General features: G+C 37.1%; 1 long non-coding RNA gene across 1 annotated transcript in view; it reads right to left on the reverse strand.

The window, feature by feature from the left end:
- Nucleotides 1-493: 493 nt before the first annotated feature.
- Nucleotides 494-16,740, reverse strand: part of LOC132423610 (uncharacterized) — a 32,420-nt gene continuing 16,173 nt past the window's right edge. The window contains exons 3-5 of the long non-coding RNA XR_009519016.1: nucleotides 3,865-3,948; nucleotides 3,290-3,459; nucleotides 494-1,912 (exon numbers count right to left, since the gene is read on the reverse strand). This is a non-coding gene — a long non-coding RNA (uncharacterized lncRNA). The remainder of the gene's footprint in view (nucleotides 1,913-3,289; nucleotides 3,460-3,864; nucleotides 3,949-16,740) is intronic.

Consider the following 16,740-nt stretch of genomic DNA (forward strand, 5'->3'; position numbering starts at 1 on the left):
CTGATAGCCGTTGCGCAGGGTGGTGAATGAAGGTCACTAGGAAGATCACACAAGCATTATTTTTAGCAGGATGAAGGAACAGCAGAGGCTGAAGACAGAGAGAACAGCTAGGAGGCTACCACAGTTATTTAAACATGAGGTGAAAGGGACCTGGATTACAGTTCAGAGAGGAGGAATCCGAAGGAATAGAGATATGAGTCACCATGAGGGCAGAATTGAAAGAGCCTGTTGACTGACTGGACATGTGGATCTAGGGAAAGGAAGAAATAAATGGTTACATCAAAGTTGTAAGCCAAGAGAACTGGAACAATTCTGGCACCCTGTTAGATAGGGAAGAATTCGTTGTGAAATCAGATGGTGGGGAAAAAAGGAGAATAAGAAGTTCAGATTTAGACACACTGCTCTGGAGGTGACTGAAAGCATAAACCTGGGATTTTTCAAGGCTTTTACAAACACAAGACAGAAATGTAATGGGAAATCTTGGCCAGAAATTTATTTGGAAATGAAACAAAATTTACAAATTATTATTTCAAATACATAATTTGTACAGAGATTTTTGAGGAATGACTTAATGGAAACATTCTCCTTACAAACAGGTGCTGACTATAGAGGAACTGAAATTTACCTGCTAGAACTCAGACATACCGCAAAAATGTAACTTTATTTTCTATGAGTTCTTCTTGCTTTCCTGCCCCTAATTCAATGACTAAAGAAAAATATCTTGAACTTTCCTATTAATATTATTATTTGAGCTAAATATTCAGTAGCTCAAAATGTAAACTCCCTATCAAGACTGTTTTTGCTCCGCCATAGGGCTTCTATTCTACCTTCTCCATTTCCAGATCCACCCAAATACTCATAGAGGGGGTAGGGTGGTGCCACTGATCCAGGAACTACCGTTTCACATCCTGCTGGCTGCCACTGTGATATGCTTTGTCCTAGTGAGTTACTAAGCATCCTCACAGGTATTCATCTTCAACCAGTCTTTCCATCTGGTCTTTTGAGGCTTTATGCTAACAACCATTATGAAATACGTGTTCCTGTCGTAGCATCTAGTCAAGGCCCCTTCTGTTCTATCAGTTTTCTCAACATTTCTTTGGCACACTATCTGGTCACAGAGGAGCTTATGGATACCACAAATAGGCTTCACGCAATTGAGAAAATTATCCCTGGTCCATTCAGTTCCTCTAAGAACATCACGGCTTTTATGTTCCCAACCATATTGTTCATGACACCATTCTGAATTCAGGGCTTCCCCGAAAGATTTGTATAATCTCTTCAGAATCCAGGAAATCGGAGTTCAAAACCCGATATGTTTGGATTCCCCAAAATTTATTTGGATACGTTTTGCTGTCCCCCAGGGTCTCAATTTTGGGAGAGAGAATGTAGCCAAGATCCAGTGGTATACTGGAGCCAGCTTATACCAGCTCATGAAAGCTGACCATTATATTGTCAGGGATGTTGCCAGCCAGCTGTTAAACACAGACATCATTTTTAATTAAATTATTGAACTTACATTTAATTACATTAAGAACAAAGGTAATAAATACTCCAACTCATCATGTCCTAGTAATTTTAATACATTTTTTCTAGTTTTATTAGTATTTTTCTAATAAAATCGACTTCACTAATATCTATGTCCTTGAGGTTATTTTTGTGTAATGTATCTTTCCAACTCTCCACTCAGTGACTTCAGATTGGTAGCTTGAAATTGTCCATAATGTATTTACACAACAGAAACTGGCAAATACTATGGTAAACATTTACCAGCATGTTTGCTCATTGCTCATGACTCACCTCTTGCCCATTATGTCCTTGAATTCTTCATCTCTTCTCTTCCTTCCAGTGGACTTAGGGTTTTATTCCTTTTGCTTCATGTGTGAAAGGCCTGCCTTTGTATTCTCTTCTTTTTCTGGGATAAAAAATGTGATGATGACATTTATTATTTATTTAAAAAGAAAGGCAGCAGAGGACCTGGACTTTCAAGAACATTATCCTCATTGTGTGACCACTAACTTGCTTTGCAAGCCCGATCTTCATAATGAAAAAAAGGACAAATCTCAGCCAAACTCCAAATTATTCCAAACTTCAAACTAAAAGAGCCCCATTAGTAAAGATTTATGACAGCAACAAGCAGCAATAAATTGTATATTTACGTTCTGAATAATTCACAGTTGCAAATGTGCCTCCATATTTTACCACCTTGGCACTTTTGTTCCTCATAACTTTCTTAGTTCCTTATGGTAGGCAAGCCTATTTGATTTAACTAGTAATTCATGAACATGACTAATTGTGTGCCTTTGGCATCTTTACCAAATAGAATCACCTTAGAACAGCAATCTCAAAGCAGTGGATTTTCTGTGTTTCTGTTTCCAAAACTGGAACACAGAAGTTACGAGATAGCTACATTAGTCAATAATAATTATTTAGAAAAGTGGAGAAACCACAGACTAATGAATGTTTCAGATTCTTCCAGCTCCTACCCTCAATCTTAGTCCAATTAAGTTCTAGACTAAATCTCTATTTTCTCACTCTGTTGATTAAATGGCCACTTTGCCAGAGAGAATTTAAAAGAACAAGCTTTTGGTAAATATATTTATGCCAAATTCTCCGATAAAATGATCCCATTTCCCAGAGTTATGCAATATTTTCTAAGCCAAAGAAACAGAATAACAAAGTTTCATTCATGGGAAAATGCTAGAATATTTCCCTGAACACAATGGGAAAGTGGAATTTCTATTATTGTGACAGTACAAAGTATCTAGTTACTCTGGAGGATATCAATATCAATACCTTGCAATTATATAGTGCTTTCTACTTTATCCTTTAAAAACCTAACCCCCCCCCAAAATTTTTTTTAATTTAAAAAGAGAAAAAGGGAGCTTCAAGACGGCAGAAGAGTAAGACGCAGAGATCACCTTCCTCCCCACAGATACACTAGAAATACATCTACACGTGGAACAACTCCTACAGAACACCTACTGAACGCTGGCAGAAAACCTCAGACCTCCCAAAAGGCAAGAAACCGCCCCCCCCCTCCACGTACCTGGGTAGGGCAAAAGAAAAAAGAATAAACAGAGACAAAAGAATAGGGACGGGACCTGCACCAGTGGGAGGGAGCTGTGAAGGAGGAAAGGTTTCCACACACTAGGAAGCCCCTTCGTGGGCGGAGACTGCGGGTGGTGGAGTGGGGGAGCTTCGGAGCCACGGAGGAGAGAGCAGCTACAGGGGTGTGGAGGGCAAAGCAGAGAGATTCCCGCACAGCGGATCGGTGACAACCAGCACTCACCAGCTTGAGAGGCTTGTCTGCTCACCCGCCGGGGCGGGCGGGGCTGGGAGCTGAGGCTCAGGCTTCGGTCGGAGCGCAGGGAAAGGACTGGGGTTGGTGGCGTGAACACAGCCTGCAGGGGGTTAGTGCACCACGGCTAGCCAGGATGGAGTCCGGGGAAAAGTCTGGACCTGCCGAAGAGGCAAGAGACTTTTTCTTACCTCTTTGTTTCCTGGTGCGCGAGGAGAGGGGATTAAGAGCGCGCTTAAAGGAGCTCCAGAGACGGGCGCGAGCTGCGGCTATCAGCGCAGACCCCAGAGACGGGCCTGAGACGCTAAGGCTGCTGCTGCTGCCACCGAGAAGCCTGTGTGCGAGCACAGGTCACTGTCCCCACCTCCCCTCCCGGAGCCTGTGCAGCCCGCCACTGCCAGGGTCCCACGATCCAAGGACAACTTCCCCGGGAGAACGCATGGCGCGCCTCAGGCTGGTGCAATGTCACGCCGGCCTCTGCCGCTGCAGGCCCGCCCCGCACTCCATGCCCCTCCCTCCCCCCGGCCTGAGTGAGCCAGAACCCCCGAAGCAGCTGCTCCTTTAACCTGGTCCTGTCTGAGTGAGGAACAGACGCCCTCCGGCGACCTACATGCAGAGGCGGAGCCAAATCCGAGCCGAACCCCCAGGACCTGTGCGAACAAAGAAGAGAAACGGAAATGTCTCCCAGCAGCCTCAGGAGCAGCGGATTAAATCTCCACAATCAACTTGATGTACCTGCATCTGTGGAAACCCTGAATAGACAACGAATCATCCCAAATTGAGGAGGTGGATTTTGAGAGCAAAGATATATATTTGTTTTTTTCACTTTTTCTCTTTTTGTGAGTGTGTATGTGTATGCTTCTGTGTGTGATTTTGTCTGTATAGCTTTGCTTTTACCATTTGTCCTAGGGTTCTCTCTGTCCTTTTTTTACTTAAAAAATTTTTTTCTTAATAATTATTTTTTATTTTATTTTATCTTCTTCTTTCTTTCTTTTCTACCTTTTATTCTGAGCCATGTGGAAGACAGGCTCTTGGTGCTCCAGCCAGGCTTCAGGTCTGTGCCACTGAGGTGGGAGAGCCAAGGTCAGGACACTGGTCCACAAGAGACCTCACAGCTCCATGAAATATCAAACGATGAAAATCTCACAGAGAGCTCCATCTCAACGCCAAGACCCAGCTCCACTCAACGACCAGCAAGCTACAGTGCAGGACACCCTATGCCAAACAACTAGCAATACAGGAACACAACCTCATCCATTAGCACAGAGGCTGCCTAAAATCATAATAAGGCCACAGACACCCCAAAACACACCACCAGATGTGGACCTACCCACCAGAAAGACAAGATCCAGCCTTATCCCCCAGAATACAGGTACTAGTCCCCTCCAGCAAGAAGCCTACACAACCCGCTGAACCAACCTTAGCCACTGGGACAGACAACAAAAACAACAGGAACTGCGAACTTGCAGCCTACGAAAAGGAGACCCCAAACACAGTAAGTTAAGCAAAATGAGGAGACAGAGGAACACACAGTAGATGAAGGAGCAAGGCAAAAACCCACCAGACCTAACAAATGAAGAGGAAATAGGCACTCTACCTGAAAAAGAATTCAGAATAATGATAGTAAAGATGATCCAAAATGTTGGAAATAGAATGGAGAAAATACAAGAAACGTTAAACAAGGACCTAGAAGAATTGAAAAGCAAACAAACAATGATGAACAACACAATAAATGAACTTAAAAATTCTCTAGAAGGGATCAATAGCAGAATAACTGAGGCAGAAGGATGGATAAGTGACCTGGAAGATAAAATACTGGAAATAACTACTGCAGAGCACAATAAAGAAAAAAGAATGAAAATAATTGAGGACCATCTCAGAGACCTCTGCGACAACATTAAATGCACCAACATTCGAATTATAGGGGTCCCAGAAGAAGAAGAGAAAAAAAAAGGGACTGAGAAAATACTTCAAGAGATTATAGTTGAAAACTTCCCTAAATGGGAAAGGAAATATTTAATCAAGTCCAGGAAGGACACAGAGTCCCATACAGCATAAATCCAAAGAGAAACAAGCCAAGACACATATTAATCAAACTATCAAAAATTAAATACAAAGAACAAATATTAAAAGCAGCAAGGGAAAAAAAAGTAACACATAATGGAATCCCCATAAGGTTAACAGCTGATCTTGCAGCAGAAACTCTGCAAGCCAGAAGGGACTGGCAGTACATATTTAAAGTGATGAAAGAAAAACCTACAACCAAGATTACTCTACCCAGCAAGGATCTCATTCAGATTTGATGGAGAAATTAAAAGGTTTACATACAAGCAAAAACTAACAGAATTCAGCACCACCAAACCAGCTTTACAACAAATGCTAAAGAAATTTCTCTAGGCAGGAAACACAGGAGAAGGAAAAGAACTACAATAACAAACCCAAAACAATTAAGAAAATGGTAATAGGAACATACATATCAATAATTACCTTAAATGTAAATGGATTAAATGCTCCAAACAAAAGACGTAGACTGGCTGAATGGATATAAAAACACAACCCGTATATATGCTGTCTACAAGAGGCCCACTTAAGACCTAGGGACACATACAGACTGAAAGTTAGGGGATGGAAAAAGATATTCCATGCAAAGGGAAATCAAATGAAAGCTGGAGTAGCAATTCTCATATCAGACAAAATAGACTTTAAAACAAAGACTATTACAAGAGACAAAGAAGGACACTACATAATGATCAAGGGATCAATCCAAGAAGAAGATATAACAATTGTAAATATTTATGCACCCAACATAGAAGCACCTCAATACATAAGGCAAATACTAACAGCCAAAAAACGGGAAATTGACAATAACACAATCATAACAGGGGACTTTAACACCCCACTTTCACCAATGGAGAGATCATCCAAAATAAAAATAAGTAAGGAAACACAAGCTATAAATGATACATTAAACAAGATGGACTTAATTGATATTTATAGGACATTCCATCGAAAAAAGACAGAATACACATTCTTCTCAAGTGCTCATGGAACATTCTCCAGGATAGATCATATCTTGGGTCACATATCAAGCCTTGGTAAATTTAAGAAAATTGAAATCGTGTCAAGAATCTTTTCCGACCACAATGCTATGAGACTAGATATTAATTACAGGAAAAAATCTGTAAGAAATACAAACACATGGAGGCTAAACAACACACTACTTAATAACCAAGAGATCACTGAAGAAATCAAAGAGGAAATCAAAAAATACCTAGAAACAAATGACAATGAAAACACAACTGCCCAAAACCTATGGGATACAGCAAATGCAGTTCTAAGAGGGAAGTTTATAGCTATACAAGCCTACCTTAAGAAACAAGAAACATCTCAAATAATCAATGTAACCTTACACCTAAAGCGATTAGAGAAAGAAGAACAAAAAAAGCCCAAAGTTAGCAGAAGGAAACAAATCACAAAGATCAGATTAGAAATAAATGAACAAGAAATGAAGGAAAATATACCGAAGATCAATAAAACTAAAAGCTGGTTCTTTGAGAAGATAAACAAAATTGATGAACCATTAGCCACACTTATCAAGAAAAAAAGGGAGAAGACTCAAATCAGTAGAATTAGAAATGAAAAAGGAGAAATAACAACTGACACTGAAGAAATACAAAGGATCATGAGAGATTACTACAAGCAACTCTATCCCAATAAAATGGAAAACCTAGAAGAAGTGGACAAATTTTTAGAAATGCACAACTTTCTGAGACTGAACCAGGAAGAAATAGAAAATATGAACAGACCAAACACAAGCACTGAAACTGAAACTGTGATTAAAAATCTTCCAACAAAAAAGAGCCCAGGAACAGATGGCTTCACAGGCGAATTCTATCAAATATTTAGAGAAAAACTAACACCTATCCTTCTCAAACTCTTCCAAAATATACCAGAGGAAGGAACACTCCCAAACTCATTCCATGAGGCCACTGTCACTCTGATACCAAAACCAGACAATGATGGCACAAAGAAATAAAACTGCAGGCCAATATCACTGATGAAGATAAATGCAAAAATCCTCAACAAAATACTAGCAAACAGAATCCAACAGCATATTAAAAGGATCATACAATATGATCAAGTGGGGTTTATCCCAGGAAAGCAAGGATTCTTCAATATATGCAAATCAATCAACATGATACACCATATTAACAAATTGAAGGAGAAAAACCATACGATCATCTCAATAGATGCAGAGAAAGCTTTTGACAAAATTCAACACCCACTTATGATAAAAACCCTCCAGAAAGTAGGCATAGAGGGAACTTTCCTCAACATAATAAAGGTCATATATGACAAACCCACAGGCAACATCATCCTCAATGGTGAAAAACTGAAACCATTTCCACTAAGATCAGGAACAAGACAAGGTTACCCACTCTCACCACTATTACTCAACATAGTTTTGGAGGTTTTAGCCACAGCAATCAGAGAAGAAAAAGAAATAAAAGGAATCCAAATCGGAAAAGAAGAAGTAAAGCTGTCACTGTTTGCAGATGACATGATCCTATACATAGAGAATCCTAAAGATGCTACCAGAAAACTACTAGAGCTAATCAATGAATTTGGTAAAGTAGCAGGATACAAAATTAATGCACACAAATCTCTTGCATTCCTATACACTAATGATGAAAAATCTGAAAGAGAAATTAAGGAAACACTCCCATTTACCACTGCAACAAAAAGAATAAAATATCTAGGAATAAACCTACCTAAGGAGACAAAAGACCTGTATGCAGAAAATTATCAGACACTGATGAAAGAAATTAAAGATGATGCAAATAGATGGAGAGGTATACCATGTTCTTGGATTGGAAGAATCAACATTTTGAAAATGACTCTACTACCCAAAGCATTCTACAGATTCAATGCAATTCTTATCAAACTACCACTGGCATTTTTCACAGAACTAGAACAAAAAATTTCACAATTTGTATGGAATCACAAAAGACCCCGAATAGCCAAAGCAATCTTGAGAAAGAAAAATACAGCTGGAGGAATCAGGCTCCCTGACTTCAGACTATACTACAAAGTTACAGTAATCAAGACAGTATGGTAATGGCACAAAAACTGAAATATAGGTCAATGGAACAGGATAGAAAGCCCAGAGATATACCCAGGCACATATGGTCACCTTATCTTTGATAAAATTGGCAAGAATATATAGTGGAGAAAAGACAGCCTCTTCAATAAGTGGTGCTGGGAAAACTGGACAGCTACATGTAAAAGAATGAAATTAGAACACTCCCTAACACCATACACAAAAATAAACTCAAAATGGATTAAAGACCTAAATGTAAGGACAGACACTATCAAACTGTTAGAGGAAAACATAGGCAGAACACTCTAGGACATAAATCACAGCAAGATCCTTTTTGACCCACCTCCTAGAGAAAGGGGAAATAAAAAGAGAAATAAACAAATGGGACCTAATGAAACTTAAAATCTTTTGCACAGCAAAGGAAACCATAAACAAGACCAAAAGACAACCCTCAGAATGGGAGAAAATGTTTACAAATGATGCAACTGACAAAGGACTAATCTCCAAAGTATACAACAAGCTCATGCAGCTCAATATCAAAAAACAAACAACTCAATGCAAAAATGGGCAGAAGGCCTAAATAGACATTTCTCCAAAGAAGATATACAGATTTCCAACAAACACATTAAAGAATGCTCAACATCATTAATCATTAGAGAAATGCAAATCAAAACTATAATGAGATATCATCTCACACCAGTCAGAATGGCCATCATCAAAAATTCCACAAACAATAAATGCTGGAGAGGGTGTGGAGAAAAAGGAACCCTCTTGCAGTGTTGGTGGGAATGTAAACTGATACAGCCACTATGGAGAACAGTATGGAGGTTCCTTAAAAAACTAAAAATATAACTACCATACGACCCAGCAATCCCACTACTGGGCATACACCCTGAGAAAAGCATAATTCAAAAAGAGTCAGGTACCACAATGTTCATTGCAGCTCTATTTACAATAGCCAGGACATGGAAGCAACCTAAGTGTCCATGAACAGATAAATGGATAAAGAAGATGTGGCATATATATAGAATGGAATATTCCTCAGCCATAAAAAAGAATGAAACTGAGTTATTTGTAGTGAGGTGGATGGACCTAGAGACTGTCATACAGACTGAAGTAAGTCATAAAGATAAAAACAAATACTTTATGCTAACACATATATATGGAATCTAAAAAAAAACAAGAAAGAAAATGGTCATAAGAACATAGGGGCAAGACAGGAATAAATATGCAGACCTACTAGAGGTTGGACTTGAGGATACGGGGAGTGTGAAGGGTAAGCTGTGACAAAGTGAGAGAGTGGCATGGACATATATACACTACCAAACGTAAAACAGATAGCTAGTGGGAAGCAGCCACCTAGCACAGGAAGATCAGCTCGGTGCTTTGTGACCACCTAGAGTGGTGGGATAGCGAGTGTGGGAGGGAGGGAGATTCAAGAGGGAAGAGATATGGGGGCAAATGTACATGTATAACTGATTCACTTTGTTATAAAGCAGAAACTGACACACCATTGTAAAGCAATTATACTCTAATAAAGATGTTAAAAAAATTTAAAAAGAGAAGTCATAGTCAATAAAACCTCAATGACAGTAAATATTGATGTTCAGTAAAAACCAGTTGGCATGTCTCCTATGCATAAACAATTTTACTCATACTCAGAACATTCTGGGCTAAAATTCTGAGTCAAAAATTATTTACTGTATTTTTTTCTTTTTAAAAAAATCGAAGTATATTTGATTTACAATGTCGTGTTAATTTCTGCTGTACAGCAAAGTGATTCTATTTACTGTAATCTTTACATTTAAGTAGGTATTTCTATAGGGATACTTTTAAATATGTGTCTGGTCTAATTTATTTGGTACCAACCAGGTGCTCCAAAAAAAGATATATTGCGAAGTTCACCTGGGAAGAATAATCCTTGTGCAAGAGCTTTCCATATTGTTCACCTAGTTTTGTAAACTCTGGCTACCAAAACTTAACTCTAATGGTTAAGCAAAATCTACCCATCCAGGTATCATACATAGTGATACTTGAAGGTTTAATTTAGTCTCAGGGATTTATCAAGAAAACAGAAATATTTGTGGCAATTACTGAAGCAATATTCGATAGTGATAATACTACCACATGCATACTATAACCAAAAGAAAACAACAAATTAATTTAGTGAAAAAATTAACTAAACTGTAAATGTATACACAGGTAAGGTTCTCATATCACCTGATGATAATCCAGCATAGCTAGAAGAAAATGATCTGGTGTCACCTGGATTTTGCTGTTTCTTTCACAGTGTTCTTCTTTCAAATCTTCTAAGATGGGAGAGCTCTTTTTCCTTCTCATCCCTTATTAATAAATGCAATGATTTATTTTTGCTCATGCACTTACTTAGAAGCAACTGAGTATCACATTTCTGCTGATGTGTTTGCCTCCCTCTACAGTGCACTACAAAAAGTTAATTGCCTACTTTTCTGTAACAGGAATAGCTGCATCTTGTTTTAGCTCTATGTTCTTTTCTTACATTACTGCTGTATGACACCCATCCCTCTCCCATCATGTGAATATTCTACGTGTGCAGAGCTTCTCCATCTATGATGTCCGTAGAAGGAGTTACACCTTCTTTAGAGATCTGAGGTGATCATGGATCTCTCACATCCGATAGCTCAGTTACACTTTTTGTAGGCCATCCACGAAGTAACAATGGTAGCAACCGTTTAAGGCATCATTGTTTAACTATTTCATATCTTCATATCTTTCATCATTGTTTAACTACCAATATCTTTTATGCCACAATTTCCTTGCAGATCAGTGGTTTCATTTACTTTTGCCAACTATCAGAATGAGTAGTTAGAGCAGTTATCATTTCCTTATTTAAAATGAGGAAACTAAGCCCTAAAAATGTTAATTTACATTCCCAAGGTCAAATAATTGGTGACTGAGCTGGCATTAGAAGAAAATCTTTGTATAGATGAATGTTTATGATATTGTTAAATAAATTTTAAAAATACAGAAAATAGAAAAATGCAGATAAAAATGATATGTATAATAGAATATTAATTTAAATATATATATACAAAGAAATAATGCTGGTAGAGAAACACATTTTATAAATATAAAATATCTGTTATGTTCTAGGCTGTGATAGATACTATGTTTATAGAGAGGAGCAGACATGGTCCTTACCACAATGGAACTAATAATTCAATGAAAGAGACAAATGCTAATCAAAGAAATAAAAAATAAATCTATAATAACACATTGTGAAAAGTGTTAACAAAAAAAAAGTGCTATGAAGAGTATCTAATTGAATATAAGTAAGGGCTGATTATACTGAAGAAATTCATTGAGGTTGCAAGCAGAAAGATGACTAGGAATTAACCAGGTGAAAATGTTGAATGATTAAAAAAAATTTTTTTTTTATTTTTCTGACTTTCCAAATTTCTACACAACATGAGGGTTACTTTACCAGTTAGGAACTCTGCATGTGTGACTTTTGATTCTCTCTCTGGCAGAGTACTTCCCATCCGACCAAATCTCTTTAAAAAACAACTCTAAAATTAAAAAGAGGGCAAATAACCAAGGCAAGAAATACTTTAGCAATCAAGAAGCCTGAGAAAAGAAAAATCCATTGTGGTTAAGACAAATTCTCTGTCACTTTTACTTTTAAGGAATTGTCTGATATATGGGCCAGAGTCCTAACAAAAAGGAGATCAGAGCTTTCTGCTGTCTCATAGTCCTAGGGAGCCCAAAGCTAGTAGGACTTCTAAGATAGCCAGAACTCAAGGGATAGGCAATGATGTTGGAATATTTTAATGCACTGCTCAGTAGTAACTTATAGAACAAGCAACCAAAATTCAGTAAAGATGTAGAAGATTTGAAAGATACTATTAATAAATTTGACCTAATTGAAATAGATAAAAGACTACAAAACTTTTTCAGACACATTTTTCAAGTATATGTGAAATATCTACCATATGTTGGTAAATGATCATTTATTGGGTCAAAACACAGGTCTCAACAATTCAAAGGGATGGTAATATATAAATATATTCTCAAACAACAGTGGGACTTAGCTATATATGTGTATTCTAAAGTGTCTGGAAACTAAGTGATACACTTCTAAATTATCTATGGATTGGAGATGTAATAAAAATGGAAATTAAAAAATATTTTAACTTGAAAAACAAATGAAACATATCAAATCTTGTAGAATAAAGCTAAATCAATGTTTAAAGGTAAATTTAAAACCTTAATTTTATGTGTTATGGGGGAAAAGACTGAAAACAAATGATATGTTTATTAAAACTTTAAAAAAATTAAACCCGAATGAAATGATAAAGAGCGGAAGTTGATAAAACAGAAGACAAATGTGCTAAAGAGAAAATTAATAAGACCAAAAACTGGAGCTTTGAAAAGACCAATACAATTGAGAAAATTTAATCAATACTGATATTGAGAGAGAATAAATATTAATAACAAAAATGTTAATATTAGGAATAATAAAAGACATGATTAGAGAGCCTACATAATCTAAAATTATCATAAAAGCATATTTTGAACAACTTTATGCCAAAAAATAGAAGAAAGAAAGAGAAATGAACAAATTCCTAGGAAAACAAAAACATCAAAACACAAGAAATAGGTAATCTGTACACTACATTCACCATGAAGAGATAATGGCACATTTGGTATAATTTACCAAATTGCTGAAATCTGCTCTCTAGGCCCTGCAGAGTCTGCCCACCACACCTAGCCCATATTCTTTCCAGATATATCTAGTGATAGCTCTATTCTGGGAACAGGGCCTTTATCTAAAATTTCTTAGGCAATGAAAGGGAAGGTAACACGAAAAACTTCCCGAATCTTCTGTTTCTTAAAAATAATCAACCTAAATTAATCCTCTTGACAAAGAGACACATTTTTGGGTGGCAAATTATGTTCCTCTACAGTGTCGATTTCTTAGAGAAGTTTCACAGTCCAGGAGCTGAGTTAGTAGATTGCTCCATCTCACTGAACCAGTTTCATAGTCCTGACAATAGGTTAGTCCAGTTAAATTCATTTCAGGAGGAGGTGATGCAGGTGGGCTCTCAAAGTTATGCCTACAAGGTACAGGAATCAGGTATTTAATAAGAGACATTTCTATGCAGACCAAAAAAAAAAAAAAACCCCACAAATGTTAATGTTTGGAGAAAATTATAAACCAGTTTCTTAGCCTAGGGGGCAGGAAGTCAAGAAGATTTCTAGATGTCAGTGTCAAAGTATCTTCTGCAGTTCGAAATGTCTCTGATGGTGTCATTGAATGTTGAGATAAATTTTCTAAGTGGCTTACACAACAGACATGAAGATAATCTAAACATGGACTATTGCGGTTGTCCCTCTTAAGTTTATATCAAGTTGTTCAGCTTCAGTCTGTAAGGCTTCAGAAAAAGGGCAGCTTTAGTTCTCAATGATTCAAAGCCAAAATCAGGGAAAAATTTGAAAATGTAAGTTTAGAGAGTTGTAGCCAAATATTTGAGGAAACTAGAAGAATTCAGGATCCAGTCCAGTTTACAGGTGGAAAAAAAAAAAACTTAAAAATAAGTAACAGGACTAGAATCTAAGGTCCACAAGGGTGTGTTATAGTTTATATTGAAACATATTTTTTCTCTCTAAAATCACCTCACTTCTATCAAAGATAGCCAAAATAAGACTGATTTGTTTGAAAAAGAAGCTTAGTTTCATTAAACTTGGCCTTATTTACATTAAGTCCAGCAATTATAGCAATTGACCATATAGGCCCTCTTAAGTCTCTTTTTCTGAAACTTTTCATAAGGAATCTCCAGACTGAATTTTTAATAGCCTCTCAAGGCTAAGAAGCCAAGGTGAATATTTACCATCAGACTTAGCCTGTGATATCTATAAATTTGGGTGAATTCTTCCCTTACTAAGATCCCCAAAATATCTTGAGGTTCTTATGCCTGACAGGAAGTGACCTTCATACTCACCTGGTGAGACTTCTGGGAGCCCTGTAAGTAAGGTACCAGGCTGTTTTCCCAAGGGGTTTTATGGCTTCATAAAGTTAATCTTAGTTCCTTAAAAGGGTCTGGTTATATCTGATTCTAAGCACATTCACAAATCTGACATTCCAGTCAAAGTTTTGGTAATATAACCAATATTTCCAATTGCGTCCTATTACAAGGAGAACAGCATTTTAATGAACTTATATAAATAACTATATTGCCATGAAAATCAGAATGCTTACTAAGAGTCTCCAAATTCTGGAGGGATCAGATAAGGAGAAAAAGATAAATGCTTCAATTCTGCTTACAAAAGTATAATTTACCAAATTGCTGAAATCTTAGTTAGCTTGAGAGGAAAAGTTTATTTATAAGTGGAACAAATATTAAAATACCGGTAATACTTTAGACAAAAAGTCATAAAAATCATAATCATATTCATTAGTTCATTCAGTCCTATGTAATTAATTCTTGTTAATTTTGACCTTTTGTTAGCAGTTTTATGAAGCCATCAGGTTTTCCATTAGAGTTTTATAATTTATTACTCAGGTTAATGGTATGATCTGAAAGTTATCAGAAACCTTTCTATAAATCTTCTGGAAAATGAAGCATTTTTGCAAAAGCATCAGAGTAAAATAATTGTCTATAAATGACAAAAGACATAAAATGGCATGATTAAATATCTGATAAATTATAATGCAATTGACAGAAATTTGGTCATTTCTGTGACACATAATATTTAAGATAATAACTAAAATTACGACATAAAATTTTACCAGGACACATCAGATTTTTAGGAATTTCCTATAATTTTTTTTTTTTTTTTTTTTTTGCGGTACACGGGCCTCTCACTGTTGTGGCCTCTCCCGTTGCGGAGCACAGGCTCCAGACGCACAGGCTCAGCGGCCATGGCTCACGGGCCCAGCCACTCCGCGGCACGCGGGATCCTCCCGGACCGGGGCACGAACCTGTGTCCCCTGCATCGGCAGGTGGACTCTCAACCACTGTGCCACCAGGGAAGCCCTTCTATAAGTTTTAGAACACTTATATTAATAGCATTTACCAATAAAATATAACCTAAGAAGGCTTATTGTCACTTATTTGACAATGTTTCCCATGTAATTCTACATTCCCAATAAGTGTAGTTAATGTCTCTCTCAGATTTTTCAGGGGCCCTCTGAAGAATCCCAAAGTTAGCTAGAGGTCAAAAGGACTTCATTTAGAATTTGTTGGGAGAAGTTTGTCAAAGATATCAAAAGGTTTTAAAACAGTTAAATAAGATCATAGGTCTCTGTGAAACAATACTTAGTTACCCACTTAAAGTGACAATAAAAGATTTCAAAAGCAAATACAGAAAGTTACAACAAATTATTACTTAAAGGGTAAAGAAACTTTTACAAACTGTTCTCAAAAGCAGATCAATTGTTCAAGAAAACCATCCTCTTACCAGAGAGAGAAACCCCAAATTCTAGTTTTATGCCAGTTTACTTTTTTTTTTTTGGTACGCGGGCCTCTCACTGCTGTGGCCTCTGCCGTTGCGGAGCACAGGCTCCGGACGCGCAGGCTCAGCGGCCATGGCTCACGGTCGCAGCCGCTCCGCGGCATGTGGAATCTTCCCGGACCGGGGCACGAACCCGTGTCCCCTGCATCGGCAGGTGGACTCTCAACCACTGCGCCATCAGGGAAGCCCGCCACTTTACTTTTAATACTAAAATTCATTCACTTAATAAATAAATGAATAAAATTTATTTACTCAATTAAATTCAATCTAATCTTAGGCAGTACTGACCACACACAAAACTCTTCTCTGGGTTCCTTTTCTATAAAACTTCTTTTTTACATTCAGATTTCCTCCTAGGTTCTCTCTCTCTCTCTCTCTCTCTCTCTCTTTCCCTTTCTCTCTCTCTCTAACATCTGTTTAGGAAAAAATTACTTTCTTTTTCCTGAACAAAATGCAGTTCCATTCTTTCTACTTTTTAAAAAATTTCCTTGCATACAAAGATGTTTTTTCCATACTAATTTTAGTAGTTTTAATTACATATGTTAATTATAATTCTCAACCGTTAGACACCTTAATTTTAGTGAAAACTAAGAAGTAAGCAATTGTGACTGTTTGTTATACAAGTATTTTTTGACTGACAAACTTATGACTACACTTCATAATTTCTAGAAAACATGTCCTTACAGCATAATTTTTTTTCAATATGGTACAACATATTTACTAAAAGACCCAAATATCTTTAGTTTTTCTGTAATAAGAAGACAAAAGTAGGTAAACATAGACTGGTTTAACAATAAATGTTTCAGAATTATTATTCAGCTATAATTATCTTATTTGGAAATAATCT

The sequence above is a fragment of the Delphinus delphis genome, chromosome 3 (assembly GCF_949987515.2).
Source record: "Delphinus delphis chromosome 3, mDelDel1.2, whole genome shotgun sequence".
Lineage (NCBI taxonomy): Eukaryota > Metazoa > Chordata > Mammalia > Artiodactyla > Delphinidae > Delphinus > Delphinus delphis.